We start from the raw sequence: 22,940 nt of genomic DNA on the forward strand, positions 1-22,940 counted from the left end.
GTGATTACAAGAACCCTTTGAAGCAAGGTCTGTTTAAATTTCATAAGGAATCATACAACATCTTGAGTTTTGGTACATATTAGGAGTACATTCTGAGGCCTGGTCTATATTACAAAGTTAGATGGACATAAATTGCCTGTGTGTCAATCTGGTGGTGCATGTGTCTACATTTAAGATGGGTCTCCCCCTGATTTAAGTGGCACATTACAGTAATGCAGTAACACCACCTTCCCAAGCGGCACTGAGCCATGGTCAACGTACAGAGGTCAACACAGTGCAAATGAAGATGCTGCATTAGTTATGTCGATCGTAATAGTCCTCCAGCAGCTGTCCCACTATGCCTGACCCTGACCGCTCTGGTAACAATTGCAAACTCCACTGCCCAAGGGTCCCAGAGACCAAAAGGCCCCGTCCTCTTTGAAGCTCCCCCCAAATTTTTGGAGTGCCTTTCCCTGACTGTCCAGCTTGGCGAGCACAGCTAGCAGGTCTCCATTGTTGTGTGTAACTGCCCAGGTGACCTTACTGGCTAAATGCTCCGGTTTGGAATAATCAGGAGATATTGGATCTCCTGGGCCTGTGCGGAGTACAGACCTTTCAAGCAGCAGAGCAGCCATAGAAATGTGGACATCTACAAGCAGATCACACAGGGGATACAGGAGAAGGAGTAAGACAGGGACTAGCAACAATGTCACGTGAAAGTGATGGAACTGCATTTGGCATACCAAGAGCCCAGGGAGGCCAACAGTCAATCCAGTGCCAAGCCACAGACCTGCATGCCATACTTGGGAGAGACCCGACTACTACCCCCCACACCACCATGAATACTTATGAGATGCCTGAGACACAGAACAGTGTGAGTGTGTGAGAACAGTGAGGTTGAGGAGAATATAGAGGAGGAGAAGGAGAAAGTGGGACATGCAACTGGTCGGGGGGGGCAGCTATTCCACAAGCCAGGACCTGTTTGAGACCCCACCATAGTCCAGTCAGTCCCAGCAATCAAGCACAGGGGAGCTCAAAGCAGGGGAAGGAATCTCAGGTACCTCTGTGAATGTATTTTCCATTAAAATGATGTACTGTCCCCAGCTTAGCAGGTCACAGCTGTTGACTTTTAATTAATTTACTCATACTGGAAGAGGTAGCAGTGTAAAAAAGAGAGATAGCATTATCTGCTTTTCATTCTCCGGTGGAATTAGGGGGCATGTGGAGCAATTTATGTACACAGGGATGTGCCTTGAATCCTCTGGAGAGATCTCAGTGAAACTTTCATGGAGGTACTCTGAAATCCTATCCCGAAGATTTCTAGGATGGCAGCCTTATTTCTTCCTCCCCAGTAGATCACTTCCCCACAGTCAACCAGCAGTAACTACAGCAGTAAACATTGCAGTAAACAGGCTAGCAGCATACAGAGCTGGATGGCTTTGGGACACGGGCTTTCAGTGCCTTTGCTACCTTCAGGAGTGAGATATGAGCAAAAAATCACCATCTCCTGTGGAAAATGAAAATGATGTCGGTATTCAGTGCCATTGCCCTTTACTCATAGTTTCAGGCAACCGACCAATACCCTTCTCATTTCCCTAACCCCTGATGAGCCATACTCACCATGGCTGGTGCTGAGTGGCACTATGTACAAGTGCTCTGAAGCAGAAGAGTCACTAAGCATGTCTCATTTATAACTTTTTTGGGGGTAGGGTAGGACAAAGGAAGGGAAGAGAAGAATGAGGGGGGATTTGATAGCTACTTTCAACCACCTGAAAGGGGGTTCCAAGAGGATGGATCTAGACTGTTCTCAGTGGTAGCAGATGACAGAACAAGGAGTAATGGTATCAAGTTGCAGTGGGGGAGGTTTAGGTTGGATATTAGGAAAAACTTGTTCACTAGGAGGGTGGTGAAACACTGGAATGCATTACCTAGGGAGGTGGAGGAATCTCCTTCCTTAGAAGTTTTTAAGATCAGGCTTGACAAAGCCCTGGCTGGGATGATTTAGTTGGGGATTGTTCCTGCTTTAAGCCGGGGGTTGGACTAGATGACCTCCTGAGGTCCCTTCCAACCCTGATATTCTATGAGTTCTGAATCTTAACTTTCACTTTCCATTGTGATTATATTGACAACTCTACCTCTCTGTTTTATCTGCACCTACTGCCATTGTGGCCTTTAGGGATTCCCCCTCCACACCAGTGGAATGTCTGAGCCAGATGAGGAGGAGAAAGAAGAGAACTTGGGATGACTTGTTCAATGAGATCCTGCAAGTCAGTGCTGAATCAGCCCCTGAGCAAAGGGCCTGGAAGATGAATATTGCAGGCAGCCTGGAGAAGGAAAGAGTGGACAGGAGAAAGGCCCCAGAATCCCAGTAGGAAAAGGAAAGGGAAATGCACCAGCACATAGTCAGGCTTCTCTGGTAACAAGCACAGATGCTGCAGACTCTTGAGGACCTGCAGGTTTAACAATCATGGGCTTGCCTTCCTTAGTGATCCATGGACAACTCTGACACTGCACCCCATATTCTTCACAGTGATATTATTATGATATGATTATGACATATTTTAAAGATGTGTTTTATGCAAGATAAGTCATGTGAGATGTCATTGGAAAAGTTATGATTTTCTGAATATGATTATCCTATCCGAATGCATGTATCATTCTTGTGTTAGAAGTTATGAATATTAACGATGTATCTGTATTTCAAATGTAGTTACACCTGGGTAACACCCACTAGACAAGATGCTTTCAGTCTAGATAGTGGGTGGGTAAGGGCCTATTCAGGACCATTAGGAGAAGCTTATCTTCCACCTGGTGATGAGCCTTCCTGAGAACACTCCGAACAGCCTGTGAGTAATGGCTGCTATCTTATGACTCTACAAGGACATGTGATCAGACCACATGATGGTGGAATCCATCTTGGGAGGTCAGTATTTTTCCACAGTCTGGTCTGGGAACCAAGCTTTGAAACAAAGGTTCCCGCCATATGCAAAAGCGATATAAGGCAGGGAGTGACATCAGGTGTTCTTCACTCCCCACACAAGCAAACTCCTGGAAATACCTGAAGAAAAAAAGACTGAATTGGGGGAAGTGCTGGACACAGGCTAAAGGGATTTCTAGCCTGTGAATGAAACACCTGGGGATTCCAAGATGTAAAGCAAGTGCAGTTTGCCCCTTAAGAATCTGAATCCTACTTGTATCATCTCTTAGGGTGAGAATCTGCTAATTCATATCCAATGTATTTAGTATATTAAGCTTAGTTTGCATTTTTTCTTGATTTGCTAAGTAATTTGCTTTGATCTGTTTGCTATGCTTATAATCACTTAAAATCTCTTTTTTATTTAATAAACTTGTTTTTGCTTTATCTAAACCAGTGAGTTGGAGTGAAGTCTATGGAAATCTTAGCTTAAAGGGCAAAGGCTGTTTCATATTCCTCTCCCCATTGAGGCAGGGGATGAACTTTATGAGCTTACACTGTACAGTTCCCTATGCAGCGCAAGATGGTATAATTTTGAGTTTATACTCCAGAGGGGGTACATGCCTGGGGAGTTGGGAGTTGCCTTAGCTGTAGCCTTTCCATTGTTGGTTCATTGCAGGGGCTGGACAGAAAGCCTGCATGTAACTGCAGCTGGGTGTGTCCCTACCTGTATGTATGCTGGTGAAAGTGCAGGCTGGATTGTTTTGAAACTTGTCACAGCAGTACTGTGTGAGAGGAAGCCAAGGTTGGTGGGCTGGGGGCTCAGTGGTACCCCAGTGGGAACCCATTACAAACTCCATTACAGCACCTCCCTTACTCCCCCGCCCCTTATCATGCAACATGGCATGAGGGGCTGTATCCCTAGCACTTCCATTCCACCCCAGGGGATATTAAGGACAACCACAGCTTCACAAACACAGACCTCTGAAAGCTAGCGTTGTTGTATTGCAGGTAAAATGGACATAAATGTCCTTTCCACTTGTTAATTTTCTGTTCCATTATTTTTTTAAAAATGTATTTGCTTTTAAATTGCACAGATTTTTCTTCACCCTGGTTCTGTTACTGTATAAAATTCTACTATTTGGAAAATAATTCATTTTTATTAATTCCCAACATACGCTGCAGAGTCCCTAGAAGTTCTGAAAGGACCCACTTGTTATTGTGCAGTGTGACACAACTGGTAGGATCAGTGAGAGTGTAATAATCACAGATGTACAGCAGGCACTGCAAAATTAATAGCTGCATTGATAGTGTTATATTCAGAGATGTACACTGAGTCTAACAGGCCCCATACAGCAGAGCTAGGTAGAGCACAGTACATCAGAAAGCATCTCTATGGCTCACTGCTCAAGTGATTTTTCATAGAATCATAGACTATCAGGGTTGGAAGGGACCTCAGGAGGTCATCTAGTCCAACCCCCTGCTCAAAGCAGGACCAATCCCCAATTCAGATCCCAAAATGGCCCCCTCAAGGATTGAACTCACAACCCTGGGTTTAGAAGGCCAATGCTCAAACCACTGAGCTATCCCTCCCTCCAAAGTCTCCCTGCACTGTACAGGTCCACACAGAGCTCTTCTTATTGCTGAGTGTGAACAGCCAGACACAAGGGCTGACAGAAGCAACTTTCCCCCCTTTGCCTCACAGACATTATGCACTGTTTGAATGGGAAATGTACTGGTAAAATGCTGGTGCTTCAGAAAGCTCTTATTTCCATAAATAAGACCATCATCCATAGCGTCCAGTACCAGACCATCCATCAGCACTCACTACCATTACTGCCGGGCCCTGGTTGTGTGGGATGGGTTTTGATGTATGGGTGTGAGCTGCAGCTATAGGTCGAGTAGCATTATCTGTAATGGTTTACAAATGGTATCTGCATTTTAAACATGGGGAGAAGATAACAGATGAGGTTCATCTTAGAAAATTGCAGCCTAATTCACCAAGGAAGAAAAATCAGAAACCCACATGCTCAATGGGAAGGAGAAATCAAGGAAACTGGTGTTAAAAGGAATTTGGGAGTTAAAAATAAAATAAATAAAAGCAAGCTACATGTATCTGAAATACATAAAATACCAGAGCATAAATCCCAACCCTATAGTGCTTGGGAGTCCAGCCTGCTACGAGACCCTGCAATGCTCTCCAATATGCTATTATTTCCACACAGTAGCATGAACACAATAAAATGATACAAGATCTACCGATCACTACAACTGGTTAGAAATGCCAACTTTTCCATGGCATTCTCTTCCTTCATTATTTTTTTTTTCTAAAATTTCACACAAAAATGTTTTGTTTTATTAAAACTGAATGCAGGTTTTAGTTTTATAAAAACTGAAATATGCTTGTTTTGGTTTTCATTCTTTCATTATGTAACCCTTCTGCCAGGTGGAGCCAACAGCAACGAGGGCCGGGTTCAATATCTAGGGGTTCCTTTCCATCGATATAACACAAAACCAGCTTGAGCCCTCACCCAGTAACCTGGGAAAATTACACACCACCCATGGGCACCTCCGAGAGTTAACACTTCCCCCCTCGCAAGCACAGAGTCTGAGTGTAGAAAAGAAACTTTTAATAAAAGGAGGGAAATAATTGGGAGTTAATTTGAGAAACCACCACAAACAGGGTTCATAAACATAAACCATGAGCAAAAGACCCACCCCCACGTAGGTTGAGCAGCGTCCTTTTCCCCTCAGGTTCTTAAGTCCAGCAACCCAAAAGTCCCTTTCACTTGCCCGACCCTTCTCTGCACCCCACTCTCAATTGCTGTCCTTGGTCAGTGCAGACCCAGAGTTCAAAGGTGCATCTACAGAGTTCACCTCCCACCCTGGGTGGAGGGTAGAGAGGCACGTTACTCACTCCACTGCTCGAGAACTGGCTCGTCACCCCTCTCCACCAGCCGCCCTGCTGGCCGCATGCTGCGGCTCCCACCCCACCAGCCACTTGTTCGCCAGCCACCTGTCAGTCACCTTCTGCTGCCACCAGCTGCTCTGCTGTGGTCTCTGCACATCCGTCCCTTTGTAATTTTCAGCTCTTCTCAGGCTGAGCAGAAACACTGCCCTATCTCAAGTGATTTCAGCTCTCAGTGATTTTTAGCTCTTAGCAGGAAGGGCAGAAACACTGTCCCACCACAACATGGTTTCAGCTCTGATTGAGCATTTAAAATAACAAAGAGCGTCCTAATGAAGCCTAATTAGCTCGCTCTTTGAACAGTGGGGAGGAACAGATTTAACCAGTCCAGGGAGGACTGTAGAGGAGGGTTCACAGCCTCCTGGCTTGGACATCTGGTCCCACCCCCTTACTTTCACAGGGCTCTGGCATTTGAACCCATGGCTTAAAGAGGTTCTTTCAACTGAGGGTGACCCCCTTATCTGGGACACATTAAGCACAGTCCTACTTTCCTGTATTTTTAAAATATTTGCAGTATTGGTAACTGTATTTCACTACCCCTGCATTCTTCAGTCAAAAGGCAAAGAAGACTTTTGCTACCACATATTCAAGTTTTGCACAGATGGTTTGCAAACTAGCAAGGAAGGAGTTAAGAAGCTGCTTTGCGCTGGAGTGGCCCTGTCCCACATGCAAATCGCCAGAAATGGAGGAGGAATTAAAAAGAGGGAACTCCACTTGGATGAGGGCAACCCTGTTCCCTTCCCAGACTGTTGAGCTTCTCCAGCTCTGCAGTTAGGACCGAGCCTACAGAGTCCCTGATCCCGCAGAAAGACGGTGCAGAACCCCTGAGTTGAAGGGGAAAAGGACTGGGGCTGGCACTGGAGTCGAGAGGACTCTGAAGTGAACATTGGTACTCCGAGGGCCCCTCTGAAGTAAGAGAGGCCCATATCTTGGAGGAAGCTGCTGACAGGATTTTTCCTTACCTTTCTTTTGCTCAATACCTTTTTCTGACTATGGATTGTTTGGTGGCATCACTGGGGACACAGAGAGGGGATGAGACAGTTGAGAGCCTGAGGCTGGAAGGTGAGCGCTGACAAGTTCAAAAGCTGCTCCCAGTACCTCCTGGGAAGTGGAGTAATTGGATTTACGTTCATAAACTTCACAAGGAGCAGAATTTGCATGTGTGCGCTCCCCGTGTAATTGAAAGGGGGCACCCTCCCACAGACAGATGTGTGAGAATGCAAAATATTTGTCTCTGTTTCTGCTGGGCAGTGCTTGGACAATTTCACTAGGAGGGTGGTGAAGCACTGGAATGGGTTACCTAGCGAGGTGGCGGAATCTCCATCCTTAGAAGTTTTTAAGGCTCGGCTTGACAAAGCCTTGGCAGGGATGATTTAGTTGGTGCTGGTCCTGCTTTGAGCAGGGGATTGGACTAGATGAACTCCTGAGGTCTCTTCCAACCCTAATCTTCTATGATTCTATGACAAATTATTCAGATTTCCCAGTTAATTTAATGGCACTGGCCACCATTCATATTCAATCAGCTACCAAAACACACATGACCAATATCTTTTCCCTTAAATCTACTAACTTCTAGTCCTTTGGGAAGCTAATAATGCATAAAAATGTCAAACCCTTTCCCCAGAAGGGAACAAGGGTAACTTGACTACTAGCCTCTGAGGATGCTGCTGCTTGGCTATCACTATTACTCTTGTATCTTCTTTGATATTTCCATGCGGGACCTTGTCTAGGTATATTAAATCACTTAAAGGCATACTGTTTAGTTCAAGGTTTCATATAGTTTCTTTTTCCCCCTCCAGGGACTGGACTGGAATCCAGCTACGTGACTGAAAATCATTAACCCTGATTGCCAAAGAAGTTTACAAGAAAATGAGCAATATGGTCCAATACAAAAGGATTACATTAAAATATCAGTGTTTTGACATTGCTGGCCTGCTAGTATTCCTACCTAGGATTCAAGGGAAATGTAACAAATGCATAGGTCCCAATCCTGCAGTCCTCATTCAGGCAAAATTCCCGTTCACCTGGAATTTAGACTGGATGGCAGTGAGTGGTTTGTTCAACTGAAGACACCTGTTGTGAATGCAGGTTTCAGAGTAACAGCCGTGTTAGTCTGTATTCGCAAAAAGAAAAGGAGTACTTGTGGCACCTTAGAGACTAACCAATTTATTTGAGCATGAGCTTTCGTGAGCAGTGCACATTAAATCCATATGGTACAGGGGTGGAATAAGACTGAATTTATGGAACAAGGTATCCAAACCTTGTGCCGGAATTGGGACCATCAGCGCAAAATTTTGATCTGGGGTCCCATGAGAGCGGAGCCACCAGCCGAAAGTGCTAGGGTCTGATAAGGTGACTGGGGAACAGTCAGTAACATTGGCAGGAAGCAAGAAGAGTCACACACAGTGCATTAGGGAGAGGACTTTGATTGTTCTGAGAGCCTTTTGGTTTCTAGGAGCCCCTTTGTTAGACTGGATCACTCCACATTTAGTCCCAATCCATCACTGGTAGGCTGTGCTCCTTTGGGTGGCTGGAAAGATAGGGTGGGTAGGGGTAGGCCTGCCAAAAGCACTCAACACTGGCCTAATTGTGCTGCCATTGAAGACCATGGCAGAACGCCAGTTGACTTCACTAGGAGCAGAATTAGACCAGCACAGCACGCTTTTGAAAAGCCCATCCTCAACTCTGATAAAAATACCATTAATGGCTTTCAGCCTCTTTGGAGAAACATCAGTTTGCGGACCATAAGAAAAGGCACTGTCATATTGCCAGCGCATCTGACTCCGCACCAAGTCATAGTCTTTTAACAGTAAGTTTAAAAATGAAGACAATCTCAAAAGCTTAGCGTACCCAAATGGGTACATCTCTGGCTCTTGGCATTATATTTATATATGTTAATGTATTCACCCATAATAATAGAGATATATGTACAATTCACTTACAGAGGGAGAAGCAGCAGGCATCCATTATTTACTTCTAAATTAACAAATTGTAATCAGACACAGACCCCTGGGCACACACCACTTTGTTAGTAAAAGCCTCTTCACATAGTTTTCAGTGGTACAACTCCAACAATGTCTGTGCTCTACTTAGTGTGATTTTTTTAAAAACTTGTTCTCAATTTTCTTCTGAAGGTTGCAGAACTTAACATATCAGCAGGATGATACGCCAATATCTGTAAGGAGGCAGTTTTACTTCTCCATATATGGCAATAGTGAGACAGCCACTGGAATACTGCATCCAGTTCCGGTGTACTCATTTTTTTTCCCCCAAGAGGTTTCTTGATTATAAGTAATTTCATGGGATTAAAAAGCCATACAGTACTTGGTATTTTATGTAATGGAGAAAGGCATAACAAGAACCAATGGCTGAAAGTAAAACCCAGACCATTCAAATTAAAATTAAGCCACATTTTTAAATTGCATAACTATTGAAACAAGCTACCAAAGGAATTGGTTCATTCTCCATCTCTTGATGACTTAAAGTCTGGATGCCTTTCTAGAAGGTATTGTTATGTGCTGGGTTAAATCTTGTTATCGGTTGAGTTAAAACATCATTGAAACTAATGGCTGTGAATGCACCCTTCATTTAATGTTGCTGTAAGGGACAGTAAACGGACCTCACCTAAAACAAGGCCTAAAAGTCCGGCTACAAACGAGGACCATGTGGGTGAAGGGTTCCACTGGGTATTGTGATCAGGTGGGAGTGTGCAAAAGACTAGCTTGCTAGGCAGACAAGAAACAGAGAGAGACTCGAAGGCAGAGGACGAAAGCCAGGCAGCAGCCTGTAAGCAAAGTGGCTCTTGGAGAAGCTTAGAGAAAGGTTGTGGGGGTCAGGAATTCTGGCTGAAAGAAGCATGGGTCTGTAAACAAAAAATATATTTTTCTCCTTTTGGTGTTGGTTCCTCCTGCATTTGCAGAAGCAGGACTTTGCATCAAAGAAAATCCCAGACTTCATCAATATCTGCTCACAACTGAAAACCTGCAAGACCCCAAATTTTATTTCCTTGCATCAAAAAGGACAGTATTCCTTAGTCAAACACAACTTATTAGACTCAATACAAGAGTAACTGGATGAAATTCAGTGACCTGTGTTATACAGGAGTTAAAACTAGATGATTTAGTCTTCTAGGTCATCTTCTCACCTTAAAATCTGTTACTCTTCATTATAAAGAATGTACAGAAGTTCACCAGTCAAATTGCTTGATGGCCAAAGTAGCCTGACACCAGGTTTGTTTTTTGTTCCCTCTCCTCCCAGTGAAGATGAGTATGTTCTTGTGGTTAAGGTACTAAATTGACTCTTAGAAGGGGTGGGTTCAAATTCCCAGCTTTTCCACAGATACTGTGGGGACCTTGAGTCACAATTCTCTGTATATCATCTCCCCATCTGTACAGTGAGGATAAGTGTATTTTCTTTCTCCTAATTGTCTGTTTAGTTCCTGATTCAGGAAAGCATGTGCTATTGACAGGTTTCAGAGTAACAGCCGTGTTAGTCTGTATTCGCAAAAAGAAAAGGAGGATTTTGCTCGCCTAAGTATAGTTCATGCACAGAAATCTCTCACAATGCAAGCTTAGAGCACAAGTTAATGGATAATAGAGGTAAAAGAAATGAGAGAAAATAGATATAGTGGAGAGAGACTGTCAGGCTCTGAGGTTCTAGGCAGTCAGGCCTGGTGGTTGGAGCAGTGGTCGAAGCCGGACACAGGGTTGGAACTTGACCAAGGACAACACTGAAACTTCAGAACTGGGGTCAGTTCATGGACAAATCATAATCCTAGTTGTAGTCAGAGTCAGGAAGCAGGTCAAAGGTTGAAGCCATATTAGAAGCAAGTCCCTGGGGCTGGGGGTCAGGAGATGGTTACAGGGATGGAATGGATCCAGAACAGGGCTGAAGCAGGGTCAGGGTAGGGCACAGACAATGTTGAAGTGGCCTAGAACAAGCTTTGGAAAAAAACAGGAACCTGATCAAGGGCGGGCTGAAAGCCTAGGAGGTCCGTGACACCAGAAGGCAGTAGGAAGGGTCCTGGCCAGGTAGTGCTGTTGCACAGACTAGCTTGCAGGTCTGGCAGGGTTGTGAAATATTTGTGCCTGGGAGTCATTTGACTTGGGCACTGCTCAGGGATAGGTATCTGCATGCCTGAGCACTGAGTCACTTGCAGGCTCTCTTAGAGGGATGCATCATGGCAGCTGAATGAGCAGCCCTAGTCCGGCTATGGGTTTGCCTCACAAGAGATAGTCCCAGATTCAGAAGCTGGTGATGCGATTCCTGCATATAAAGAATCGTGAGTTGGAAGACTGGATAGGCATTATGCCTTAGACACCCAACGGTATTGAGGCTCCTAACTTCCACTGATTTCCTAAATACCTTTGAGGAACTGGGGCTAAGACCCAATGCATTTCTTCCCGCTTCTAACATCTTAATCAGGAGATCTTCAATGATCTAAAAATCACAAAAAGTCCTACAAAAAACATGGAAACTAGGTCAAATTACAAAGGAAGAATATAAATAAATGAGTGTGTAGGGACAAAATCAGAAAGGCCAAGGCACAAAATGAGATCAAACTAGCTAGAGACATAAAGGGTAACAAGAAAACATTCTACAAATACATTAGAAGCAAGAGAAAGGCCAAGGATAGGGTAGGCCCATGACTCAATGAGTAGGGCGCTGGGGGAACAACAGAAAATGTGGAAATGGCAGAGGTGCTTAATGACTTCTTTGTTTCAGTTTTCACCAAGAAGTTTGGTGGTGATTGGACGTCTAACTTAGTGAATGCCAGTGAAAATGGGGTAGGATTAGAGGCTAAAATAGGGAAAGAACAAATCAAAAATTACTTAGAAAAGTTAGAGGTCTTCAAGTCACCAGGGCCTGATGAAATGCATCCTAGAAGGCTCAAGGAGTTAACTGAGGAGATATCTGACCCATTAGCGATTATCTTTGAAAAGTTATGGAAGATGGGAGAGAGATTCCAGAAGACTGGAAAAGGGCAAATATAGTGTCCATCTATAAAAAGGGGAAATAAGGACAACCTGGGGAATTACAGACCAGTCGTCTTAACTTCTGTACTGGGAAAGATAATGGAGCAAATAATTAAGCAAACATCTAGAAGATAATAAGGTGATAAGTAACAGTCAGCATGGATTTGTCAAGAACAAATCATGTCAAACCAACCTGATCGCTTTCTTTGACAGGGTAACAAGTCTTGTGGATGGGGGGAAGATGACAGATATTATATATCTTGACTTTAGTGAAGCCTTTGATACAGTCTCACATGACCTCCTCATAAACAAACTGCAGAAATGCAACCTAGATGAAGCTACTATAAGGTGGGTGCATAACTGGCTGGAAAACTGTTCCCAGAGAATAGTTATCAGTGGTTCACAGTCATGCTGGAAGAGCAGAATGAGTGGGGTCCTGCAGGGATCAGTTCTGGTTCTGTTCAATATCTTCATCAATTATTTAGATAATGGCATAGAGAGTTCATTATAAAGTTTGCGGATGATACCGAGCGGGGAGAGATTGCAAGTGCTTTGGAGGATAGGATTATAATTCAAAATTATCTGGAAAAACTGAAGAAATGGTCTGAAGTAAATAGGATGAAATTCAATAAGGACAAATGGAAAGTTCTCCATTTAGGAAGGAACAATCAGTTGCACACATACAAAATGGGAAATGACTGCCTATGAAGGAGTTCTGCAGAAAGGGATCTGGGGTCATAGTGGACCACAAGCTAAATATGAGTCAACAGTTGTAGTAAAATGAGGCCCTGAAACAAACCCTTATATCAGAGGCCTGGTATGAGGTCTAAGGCCTGCACTAAAGTAATGGTCAAGACTTTGCTAACATAAAGCAAAGTTAAGCTGTGAGCCAGAGACAGGCCCTGCTAACAGAAGCTGGCAAGGAAAGGGCTGATGTTGCAAAAATATACATACCTAAAAGGTATTGGACACTAGAGATATAAACATATGCTAGGATGGTATCAGAACACTCCGATACTTGCACATTCAACATGGATAACAAGGAACAGGCTGACCCATCCGAAAGACAGGGCAAAAGGGTAATATGATGGCTAGAGTTGTTTTGTTTGAACCAACATGTACAAGGTGAGAGGTGGCACCTTACTGCGTAGAGGGGTTGTACCTCAATGTCATCAGACGTCACTGGTGTGGTGCTCTGCTCTGTTCAATGTTGATAAGTCAGCTACATGAGTGCATGCGTGCGTTCCCTCTGTGTGCTGCCCTGGCTCTGCACAGAGAGTTGACAGAGCAGACCCCAAGAAAACCCCCAACAACCACGGACTCTGATAAGGTACAAAGGCACCCGATCAGGTTTATTGTCAAATGAAGCACAGTAATAGTTTCCCCGCAGACTCTGCGGGACATACTACGAATATGTGCCCCCTGCCAATGTACTGGCTCAGTCAGTGGCGGGATTCTCTACTGCCCCCTAGGCCAGACAAAGACATCCACTCAGGGGTGCACTCTTATAAACAGGTACAAAGAAGTTACACATCGCTCCAGATGCACTTAGTCCTGCCATGAGTGCAAGGGACTGGACTAGATGACCTCTCGAGGTCCCTTCTTAACCTATGATTCCATGATCTGTGGGCCAAGTCCTGAAGTCCTTACACATCTCTGATTCAGGCAAGCACCTATTGCTTTCAGTGTAAGAGCATTAGGATCTGCCAGAGACTCAAATATTTGGATATTGTTTGGGTAAATATTGCTGTACATGCACTGACTGTTTACCACCAAACTACAAAACTTACTGAAGAAACTACAGAACTTGGTTATCATTGCTCCGTTTACTTTAGAACATTAACTCAGGTCTTCATGTTCCATTGTCTTGTACCTCATGTAGTCATTTTACACAAGGGAGAAAGGAGCCCAAAGCAGGTGTAAGATAATCAGGAACAGTCAACATGGATTCACCAAGGGCAAGTCATGCCTGACCAACCTGGTTGCCTTCTATGATGAGATAACTGGCTCTGTAGATATGGGGAAAGCAGGGGGATGTGATATATCTTGACTTTAGCAAAGCTTTTGATATGGTCTCCCACAGTATTCTTGCCAGCAAGTTAAAAAAGTACGGATTAGATAAATGGACTATAAGGTGAATAGGAAGCTGGCTAGGTCATCAGGCTCAACAGGTAGTGATCAACGGCTCAATGTTTAGTTGGCAGCTGGTATCAAGCGGAGCGCCCCAGGGGTCGGTCCTGGGGCCGGTTTTGTTCAACATCTTTATTAATGATCTGGATGATAGGATTAATGGCACCCTCAGCAAGTTCACAGATGACACTAAGCTGGGGGGGAAAAGTAGATACGATGAAGGGTAGGGATAAGGGTCCAGAGTAACCTAGACAAGTTGGAGGATTGGGCCAAAAGAAATCTGATGAGGTTCAACAAGGACAAGTGCAGAGTTCTGCATTTAGGGAGGAAGAATCCCATGCACCACTACAGGCTGGGGACTGACTGGCTAAGCAGCATAAAAGGACCTGGGGATTACAGTGGACGAGAAGCTGGATATGAGTCAGCAGTGTGCCCTTGTTGCCAAGAAGGCCAACAGCATATTGGACTGTATTAGTAGAAGCATTGCCAGCAGATCGAGGGAAGTGATTATTCCCTTCTATTCGGCACTGGTGAGGCCACACCTGGAGTATTGCATCCAGTTTTGGTCCCTCCACTACAGAAGGGATGTGGACAAATTGGACAGAGTCCAGCGAAGGGCAACAAAAATGATTAGAGGGCTGGGGCACATGACTTATGAGGAGAGGCTGAGGAAACTGGGGTTATTTAGTCTGCAGAAGAGAAGAGTGAGGGGGGATTTGATGGCAGCCTTCAACTACCTGAAGTGGGGTTCCAAAGAGGATGAACTAGGCTGTTCTCAGTGGTGGCAGATGACAGAACAAGAAGCAATGGTCTCAAGTTGCAGTGGGGGAGGTCTAGGTTGGATATTAGGAAACACCTTCACTTGGAGGGTGGTGAAGCACTGGAATGGGTTACCTAGGGAGGTGGTGGAATCTCCATCCTTAGAGGTTTTAAAGGCCTGGCTTGACAAAGCCCTGTCTGAGATGATTTAGTTGGTGGTCTCTTCCAAGCCTAATAATCTAGGGTTATGAGGACAAGTGACTAAAATATGCTAACAAACCGCCTTTTGCACCCACTTCACACTCTTTGCAGAAGTGGCTTTCCACAGGACAAAAGTGACTATCTGTACAAAGTGCAAGCTGGTCTCCATATTGGAAGAGGTGGTTCAAGGTTTGGAGCAACGGGTATCAACCCTGCGTTGCATAAGAGAAACTGAAGATTTCCTGGACAGACATCAGGATATGCTTCTATGGACAACGTTCTGAAGATTCAGAGCAGGCTGCACTGCGGGGACAGGAGGACGGTGAAGAAATTTGGCAGCATGTGACCTCCAGAAGAAGAAAGGGGAGCGTCCATGTACCAGCAACGCAGATACAAGTAAGTAACCGTTTTCATGTTCTCTCCACAGGTACTAATGCGGAGAGTGGACTAGATGATACATCTGAGGGAAGGGAACAGAAGGAGACTCCGCTGATTGGAAGGCATGAGATGCACTGTCCTAGGGATGGGGGTTCCACGACCACTGCTCCCAAGAGAAGGAGGTGGGTGGTGGTTGTCGGGGACTCTCTCCTCAGGGGGACTGAGTCATCTATCTGCCGCCCCGACCGGGAAAACCGAGAAGACTGCTGCTTGCCAGGAGCTAGGATTCACAATGTGACGAAGAGACTGCCGAGACTCATCAAGCCCTCGGACTGCTACCCCTTCCTGCTTCTCCACGTGGGCACCAATGATACTGCCAAGAATGACCTTGAGCGGATCATTGCCGACTACGTGGCTCTGGGAAGAAGGATAAAGGAGTTTGAGGTGCAAGTGGTGTTCTCGTCCATCCTCCCTGTAAAAGGAAAAGGCCTGGGTAGAGACCGTCGAATCGTGGAAGTCAACGAATGACTACGCATGTGGTGTCGGAGAGAAGGCTTTGGATTCTTTGACCATGGGACGGTGTCCCAAGAAGGAGGAGTGCTAGGCAGAGACGGGCTCCACCTAACGAAGAGAGGGAAGAGCACCTTCGCAAGCAGGCTGGCTAACCCAATGAGGAGGAATTTAAACTAGGTTCACCGGGGGAAGGAGACCAAAGCTCTGAGGTAAGTGGGGAAGTGGGATACCAGGAGGAAGCACAAGCAGGAGCGCGCGAGAGGGGAGGGCTCCTGCCTCATACTGAGAAAGAGGGACGATTAACGAGTTCTCAAGTGCCAAAAACAAATGAAAGAAGCCTGAGAAACAAGCAGGGAGAACTGGAAGTCCTGGCACAGTCAAGGAATTATGATGTGATTGGAATAACAGAGACTCGGTGGGATAACTCACATGACTGGAGTACTGTCATGGATGGATATAAACTGTTCAGGAAGGACAGGCAGGGCAGAAAAGGTGGGGGAGTTGCATTGTATGTAAGGGAGCAGTATGGCTGCTCAGAGCTCAAGTATGAAACTGCAGAAAAACCTGAGAGTCTCTGGATTAAGTTTAGAAGCATGAGCAACAAGGGTGATGTCGTGGTGGGAGTCTGCTATAGACCACCGGACCAGGGGGATGAGGTGGACGAGGCTTTCTTCCAGCAACTCACGGAAGTTACTAGATCGCAGGCCCTGGTTCTCATGGGAGACTTCAATAACCCTGATAAAAATCATAGAGCAGGTCCTCAAGGAATCAATTCTGAAGCACTTAGAGGAGAGGAAAGTGATCAGGAACAGTCAGCATGGATTCACCAAGGGAAAGTCATGCCTGACTAATCCAATTGCCTTCTATGACGAGATAACTAGCTCTGTGGATGGGGGGAAAGCAGTGGACATGTTGTTCCTTGACTTTAGCAAAGCTTTTGACATGGTCTCCCACAGTATTCTTGCCAGCAAGCAAAAGAAGTATGGGCTGGATGAACGGACTACAAGGTGGATAGAAAGTTGGCTAGATTGTCGGGCTCAACGGGTAGTGATCAATGTCTCCATGTCTAGTTGGCGCCTGGTATCAAGCGGAGTGCCCCAAAGGTCGGTCCTGGGGCCGGTTTTGTTCAATATCTTCATAAATGTTCTGGAGGATGGTGTGGATTGCACCCTCAGCAAGTTTGCAGAGGACACTAAACTGGGAGGAGAGGTAGATACGCTGGAGGTTAGGGATAGGATTCAGAGGGACCTAGACAAATTAGAGGATTGGGCCAAAAGAAATCTGATGAGGTTCAACAAGGACAAGTGCAAAGTCCTGCACTTAGGACAGAAGAATCCCATGCACCGCTACAGACTAGGGACCGAATGGCTCGGCAGCAGTTCTGCAGAAAAGGACGTAGGGGTTACAGTGGATGAGAAGCTGGATATGAGTCAACAGTGTGCCCTTATTGCCAAGAAGGCCAATGACATTTTGGGCTGTATAAGTAGGGGCATTGCCAGCAGATCGAGGGACATGATCGTTCCCCTCTGTTCGACATTGGTGAGGCCTCATCTGGAGTACTGTGTCCAGTTTTGGGCCCCGCACTACAAGAAGGTTGTGGAAAAATTGGAAAACGTCTGGCGGAGGGCAACAAAAATGATTAGGGGATTGAAACACATGACTTATGAGGAGAGGCTGAGGGAACTGGGATTGTTTAGTCTGCGGAAGAGAAGAATGAGGGGGGATTTGATAGCTGCTTTCAACTACCTGAAAAGGGGTTCCAAAGAGGATGGATCTAGACTGTTCTCAGTGGTAGCAGATGACAGAACAAGGAGTAATGGTCTCAAGTTGCAGTGGGGGAGGTTTAGGTTGGATATTAGGAAAAACCTTTTCACTAGGAGGGTGGTGAAACACTGGAATGTGTTACCAAGGGAGGTGGTGGAATCTCCTTCCTTAGACGTTTTTAAGGTCAGGCTTGACAAAGCCCTGGCTGGGATGATTTAGTTGGGGATTGGTCCTGCTTTGAGCAGGGGGTTGGACCAGATGACCTCCTGAGGTCCCTTCCAACCCTGATATTCTATGATTTTAAGTGCAGATGACTACACATTGTGCAAAGCATTGTGGAATTACGCCAACTCTTGCATAGACAACAAATTCTTAGCAGTCTGGGTTGGTGGTTGGACCAGAATATAGAATTTGTGGACCAATTTTAAGCAGGCAAATTTTCTGCCAAAACAAATGGGAGTTGCACCAATTTATGCCCAGGACTTGTCCTGGCCTTTAGGCTGTACCAAAAATAAGCGATCTGTAATTAAGTTAAAGGAATTTGATGCTTTCTCCCCAGCCCCTGCCCAACTCCTTCTCCTACTGGGTTTAAGAAAGCAAAGACCAAGGTAACAGAAGGACTATTAAACATGGTCATAAAGTGTGGCAGATGTTCTCTTCTAAGATGAGTATATCCTATAACTTATATGACTGAAAACAGCTATAACTATTTATGTAAAAACGTAACAGTGAAATAATATGCACTCTTGCTAATAAAATTCTGAAGGAAGTTGAGAATATTTACTACCGACAGAAGTGCAACATTAATATGCTTGTTATTGCAACAGACAAGTGAGGTGCAAACCTCATAGGATTTGCCTGTTCAGTTTTAGATCACTTCAAAAAATTTGATAGTTATTGAAGCATCTCCAAACTGTTACAAAAACATTTTACAGTGCAAAATTTTGAGAGCAGGCCTTCTCTCAATACAGTAAAACCCTGTTTATCTACCCTCCATTATCCAGCTCGTTGTATTAACCGAACAACCAGCACCCACACAGGAATATGGGAAATTGAGGTCACTTCCGCTCCTGAAATAGTCTAATCTTTTCATCCTTGTAAAATAAATGAACAAAACATTGTTTGCAAGAACTAGCGGTTGGTATATTCTGTTAAGTATATAAGAAGGGGGGGTATGTTTTTGTGCTTTTCCGGGATGGGATCAGCTAGTTTAAAAGCAACTCTGCATCTTAAAATAACAGACAAAGCCCTTCACCCATTCTCCTGACTATTCAAATTTTTGATTATCTGATCTGGCCCCGGTTCCAATTAGATTTGATAAATGGGGTTCTACTGCATATAAGGTTACCCAAAACTACATGAAAACAGTTAGGTTGCAAAATCAAGGACTAAAAATTAAAAAAAAAAAAAAATCCAGTATTTAGGTTGTCTGGGTAACCTTAATTCCCTCCCCCTCCACCCCCCAGCATATGAATTATGATAGTATTTTTTCTACAGTTTCCCCTGCCTCATTCAGTGCACAGAATGGACAGTGATCACTGAATAAGCAGCTATTCTATGTTGTTTTCTCTTCATTGTTCAAAGTGTTTCCCTAAGCCTTATTTCCTGCACACTATTCAAACTGCTCTGGAGACAAAATTATTAATTTCCTCACAGATCTTTCTGTGGTGCTCATGCCTTTGGTATCTTAGGGCTTTTCAAATATTAAAGCATTTATCTTCACAAACACCCCTTTGAAATGAGGGAGTATTATTATCCCCATTTTACAGGTGGGGAGCTCAGACACACAGACTAAGCTCAGACATATCTATTAATTTTGGGTGCCCAATTGTATATGGCTAGGACCGGATTTTTTAGACCCCTTAGCATCCTATAGCAGTTTCAAAGCACAGCTCCCATTGACATCACTTATGCTGATGAATACTCAGCTCTTCTGCAAATAAGCCCCAAGGGGAAAAGTCAGGCATCCAGAAATTGAGGGACAAACAAGCTGTGGCCAGTTTGATTTAAGTCACTTGCCCAGCACCACAGGGGAACTCCGTGACAGAGGGATAGATAGGATCCAAGAGTGAAGTTCCTGTTAAAAGCAGCACACACATGTCTTTGTTGCAGGCTCATTGAATCATAAAGCACAATGTGTAGTCATGAATTAGTTGTTCTTGGGGCTGTACAGACAGAGACAATTCTGATTTGGTCGTGTTTCACACCCACTTTGCACAGGTGCAAGTGACTGCACAAGGTGCAAGGTACTGGAGGGTGATGCCCTATGTGCCTATCTTGAAAAAACTTAAGTGATATTATTAAAAAAGTACAGCAAACAAAAACAAATAAAAACCACACATCCACACTGGGGCCAGTGTAACCCTATTGGGAGTCAGACAACAGAACTGAAAGTGGTCTTAATAGTTATTTGTCTAGATACATAAGAGTCAGATCTTGGAGCAGTGTCTGTCAATTGTAATACAGCTTGTTTTAGATGTTTGTGCATATCACCAGTAAGTCTGCCTGATCTGAATTATTTTATCGTTACAAATCCTTTTCTTATATGAACCTGTATGTGGCAGTTAATATCCCCCTGCCCCCCACACCACTAGCGTTTCAGCCATAGTGTTTGGGTAAGGAGAGGATTGAGATAAAGCATGGGGAAAGGGAATAAAATTAAGAGATTGTGTGTGAAGGTTCATAGATAAGGTCAAAAGGGACCACTGATCATTTAGTCTGACCTCCTGAGAAGTTAGCACTCTTACATTTAAAGGACCCAATGAAATCTGAACTGGCAACTTGTGGTTGGTTATAAGACCAGTATGAACAACAAGGAGTCCTTGTGGCACCTTAGAGACTAACAAATTTATTTGGGCATAAGCTTTCATGCTAACTCTTGAGCAATGGAACCAATCACCTTTAAGTCATATGCCTTAAATTGACCAAGTTCCTGTATTTTTCATGCTATGACTCATCTTTCATCACACAAGGACACACAAGAAAGGCTGAGTATTGCAAAGTTAAGCAGAAGTAATAAGTTTTGAGAAGATCTGAAGGAGGTTGCTTGATGCACAGGAAACAGGAAAGCTCTGTATTTGCATAAGGAGTGGTGCAGCATCTGAGTAGGAGAAGGAGACAAAGCAAGGTGGAAGACGAGAGGAGATAGAGAACAAACAATAAGAGGGAAAGTAGGGAGAAACTAGAGAAGAGATGTAGGCAGGGCAAAACTGTTAGATGGAGGGGGAACATGGAGAGCATCTGAGTAGAGTCCAGTGCAGAGAGAAATCAGCATGGTGTGTAAGCACAGGAGTCAGACAGAAGTGTTTGGCTAAGGAAATGGGACAAGTTGCAGGATGAGAGTTAGGGCAGGTATTCTGCATGGTCCCTGGATCTCCTTCACAGTGTTCTGGAGCTTGGGAGCAGGAGTACAGGAAACAAATGGAAAGGTCTCTGACAAGGTAAAGCTGCAGCCTGGAACGGGCTAAAAGAGCCCTAAGGATTATAAAGCTGGGTAGGGTGTATATAAGGAAGAGGAAGCAGAGGGTGATAGGAGTACACACCTTCCCCTTTCTCCTCACTGGTGGAAGCAGGGAAAAGCTGCTGGGGATTGTGGACAGTATTTTTCAGTTTGGGTGTTTTATTTTGGGTTGTTTGAGTCCTTTGTTATAAACGTGTCATGTGGCTAGGGCCTTACAAAGATGTGGTGTCCGGTACTCTTCCCTACCTATAGGGTAAAAGCAGATTTGGAAAGTAAGGATTGACCCAGCTCTCAGCCCCTTGTCTCTACTTGTAGTCCATTACAGTACCTACTAGGCTTCATTGCCTCTCTGTTAGTAATTGGTGGATGTAACTGATCCTCCCTCAAAACCATTTAGATGCATCTTTACCATGTAGGGTGTTCACCTGCAAAGCTTGGAGACCCACTGTATAAAACAGAAGCCTCTTCTGTATTCTGCAGCTCTCCCCTCCCCCACACCACACATGCTGTAATATCACTATTATCCTTGGCTGCGTTTGGATGATTGCTGACTAATAGTGATACCCTTTTTAGACCTGAGCATTTAACCAACGGGGCCCTGCACTTTGGCTATTTCCATTCAGAAGACATATTAATGATGGAGTCAGGTATCCTGCAAGGATATGGGCATTTCTTACTGTGTGTTTACAAATAACGATCAAAGTCCTATTTCCCTGAACACAGGAGAAAAAACAGCTCCTAGCTGTTTTGCCTGTTTCGGCCAGCATTGGGCCCAAAAAGCTTTCTCTAGGCTTTTACTCAGGGCCATGCTACCAGTGATTCTGTTGCTGTGTCTTGACTGGTGCTTTTTTGTCTTTCTGGTCATTTTGCTTTGTGAATCTGTGAAAGGGAAGCAATCACCAGTGAAATTCATCTGCCCACGTGTGACTGTTTGGGATGGGGCCATTAGTGAACTGAAACAATGATTACATAAAAGGAGCTTACTGGCTATTTTAAATGTAAAATGGTGGTTACACCCCTCCAGTATCAAAGATATTTAACCCAACCCACAGCAGCAACATCAGGCTTCCCCCTACCCCCATAAAATAAGACCCTATATATATATATATATATATATATATATATATATATATATATATATACATATATATATACATATACATATACATACACACACACACATACACACACACACACATTTCTTATTGCTGTATTAACTACAACAAACAACTACCCTAACCGTCTCTAAGAAATGCACATTTTCCTGGTGCATTCAACCTTGAATAACCCATTAATGCCAGAGATTATCTAGTAAGAAAGAGTAATGGCATATGAGTGAATTAAACTGTGAATAGGGAGGACTAAATTTGCATAACTGTACATATGCAAAATGAATACATCAGTAATTCTATAATTTTAATCTCATTTTTTGTAGAAAGTGTAAAAGTTTATGGAAAGATTAATTTTTACCCAGAAGTACATATCAATTAAATGCACAGATACAGGAAACAGACATTGGAATTACCTTATTTTGTAATACTCGGATTTCTTAACTTCAAGGCCAGTGCAAAGGATGCAGTTTAACAGCAATTAAATAGTCAGTTATAAACTTTTACTGTGGTTTTATAAATCACAATCCTAATGTAATTTAATTATCAAGGGCTGTGTTTAACCAGCAGGTGTAGAGAAAGAAAGGCAGGACTGAAGTGTCCAAGATCTACAGATATGGCAACATGACCTAGTGGATAGGGCAGGTGTGGGCAAACTTTTGGCCTGAGGGCCACATCGGGGAGCAAAACTGTATGGAAGGCCGGGTAGGGAAGGCTGTGCCTCTCCAAACAGCCTGGCCCCCACCCCCTATAATCCCCCTCCCACTTCCTGCCCCCTGACTGCACCCCT

The sequence above is a fragment of the Chelonia mydas genome, chromosome 4 (genome assembly GCF_015237465.2).
Source record: "Chelonia mydas isolate rCheMyd1 chromosome 4, rCheMyd1.pri.v2, whole genome shotgun sequence".
NCBI classification, from domain to species: domain Eukaryota; kingdom Metazoa; phylum Chordata; order Testudines; family Cheloniidae; genus Chelonia; species Chelonia mydas.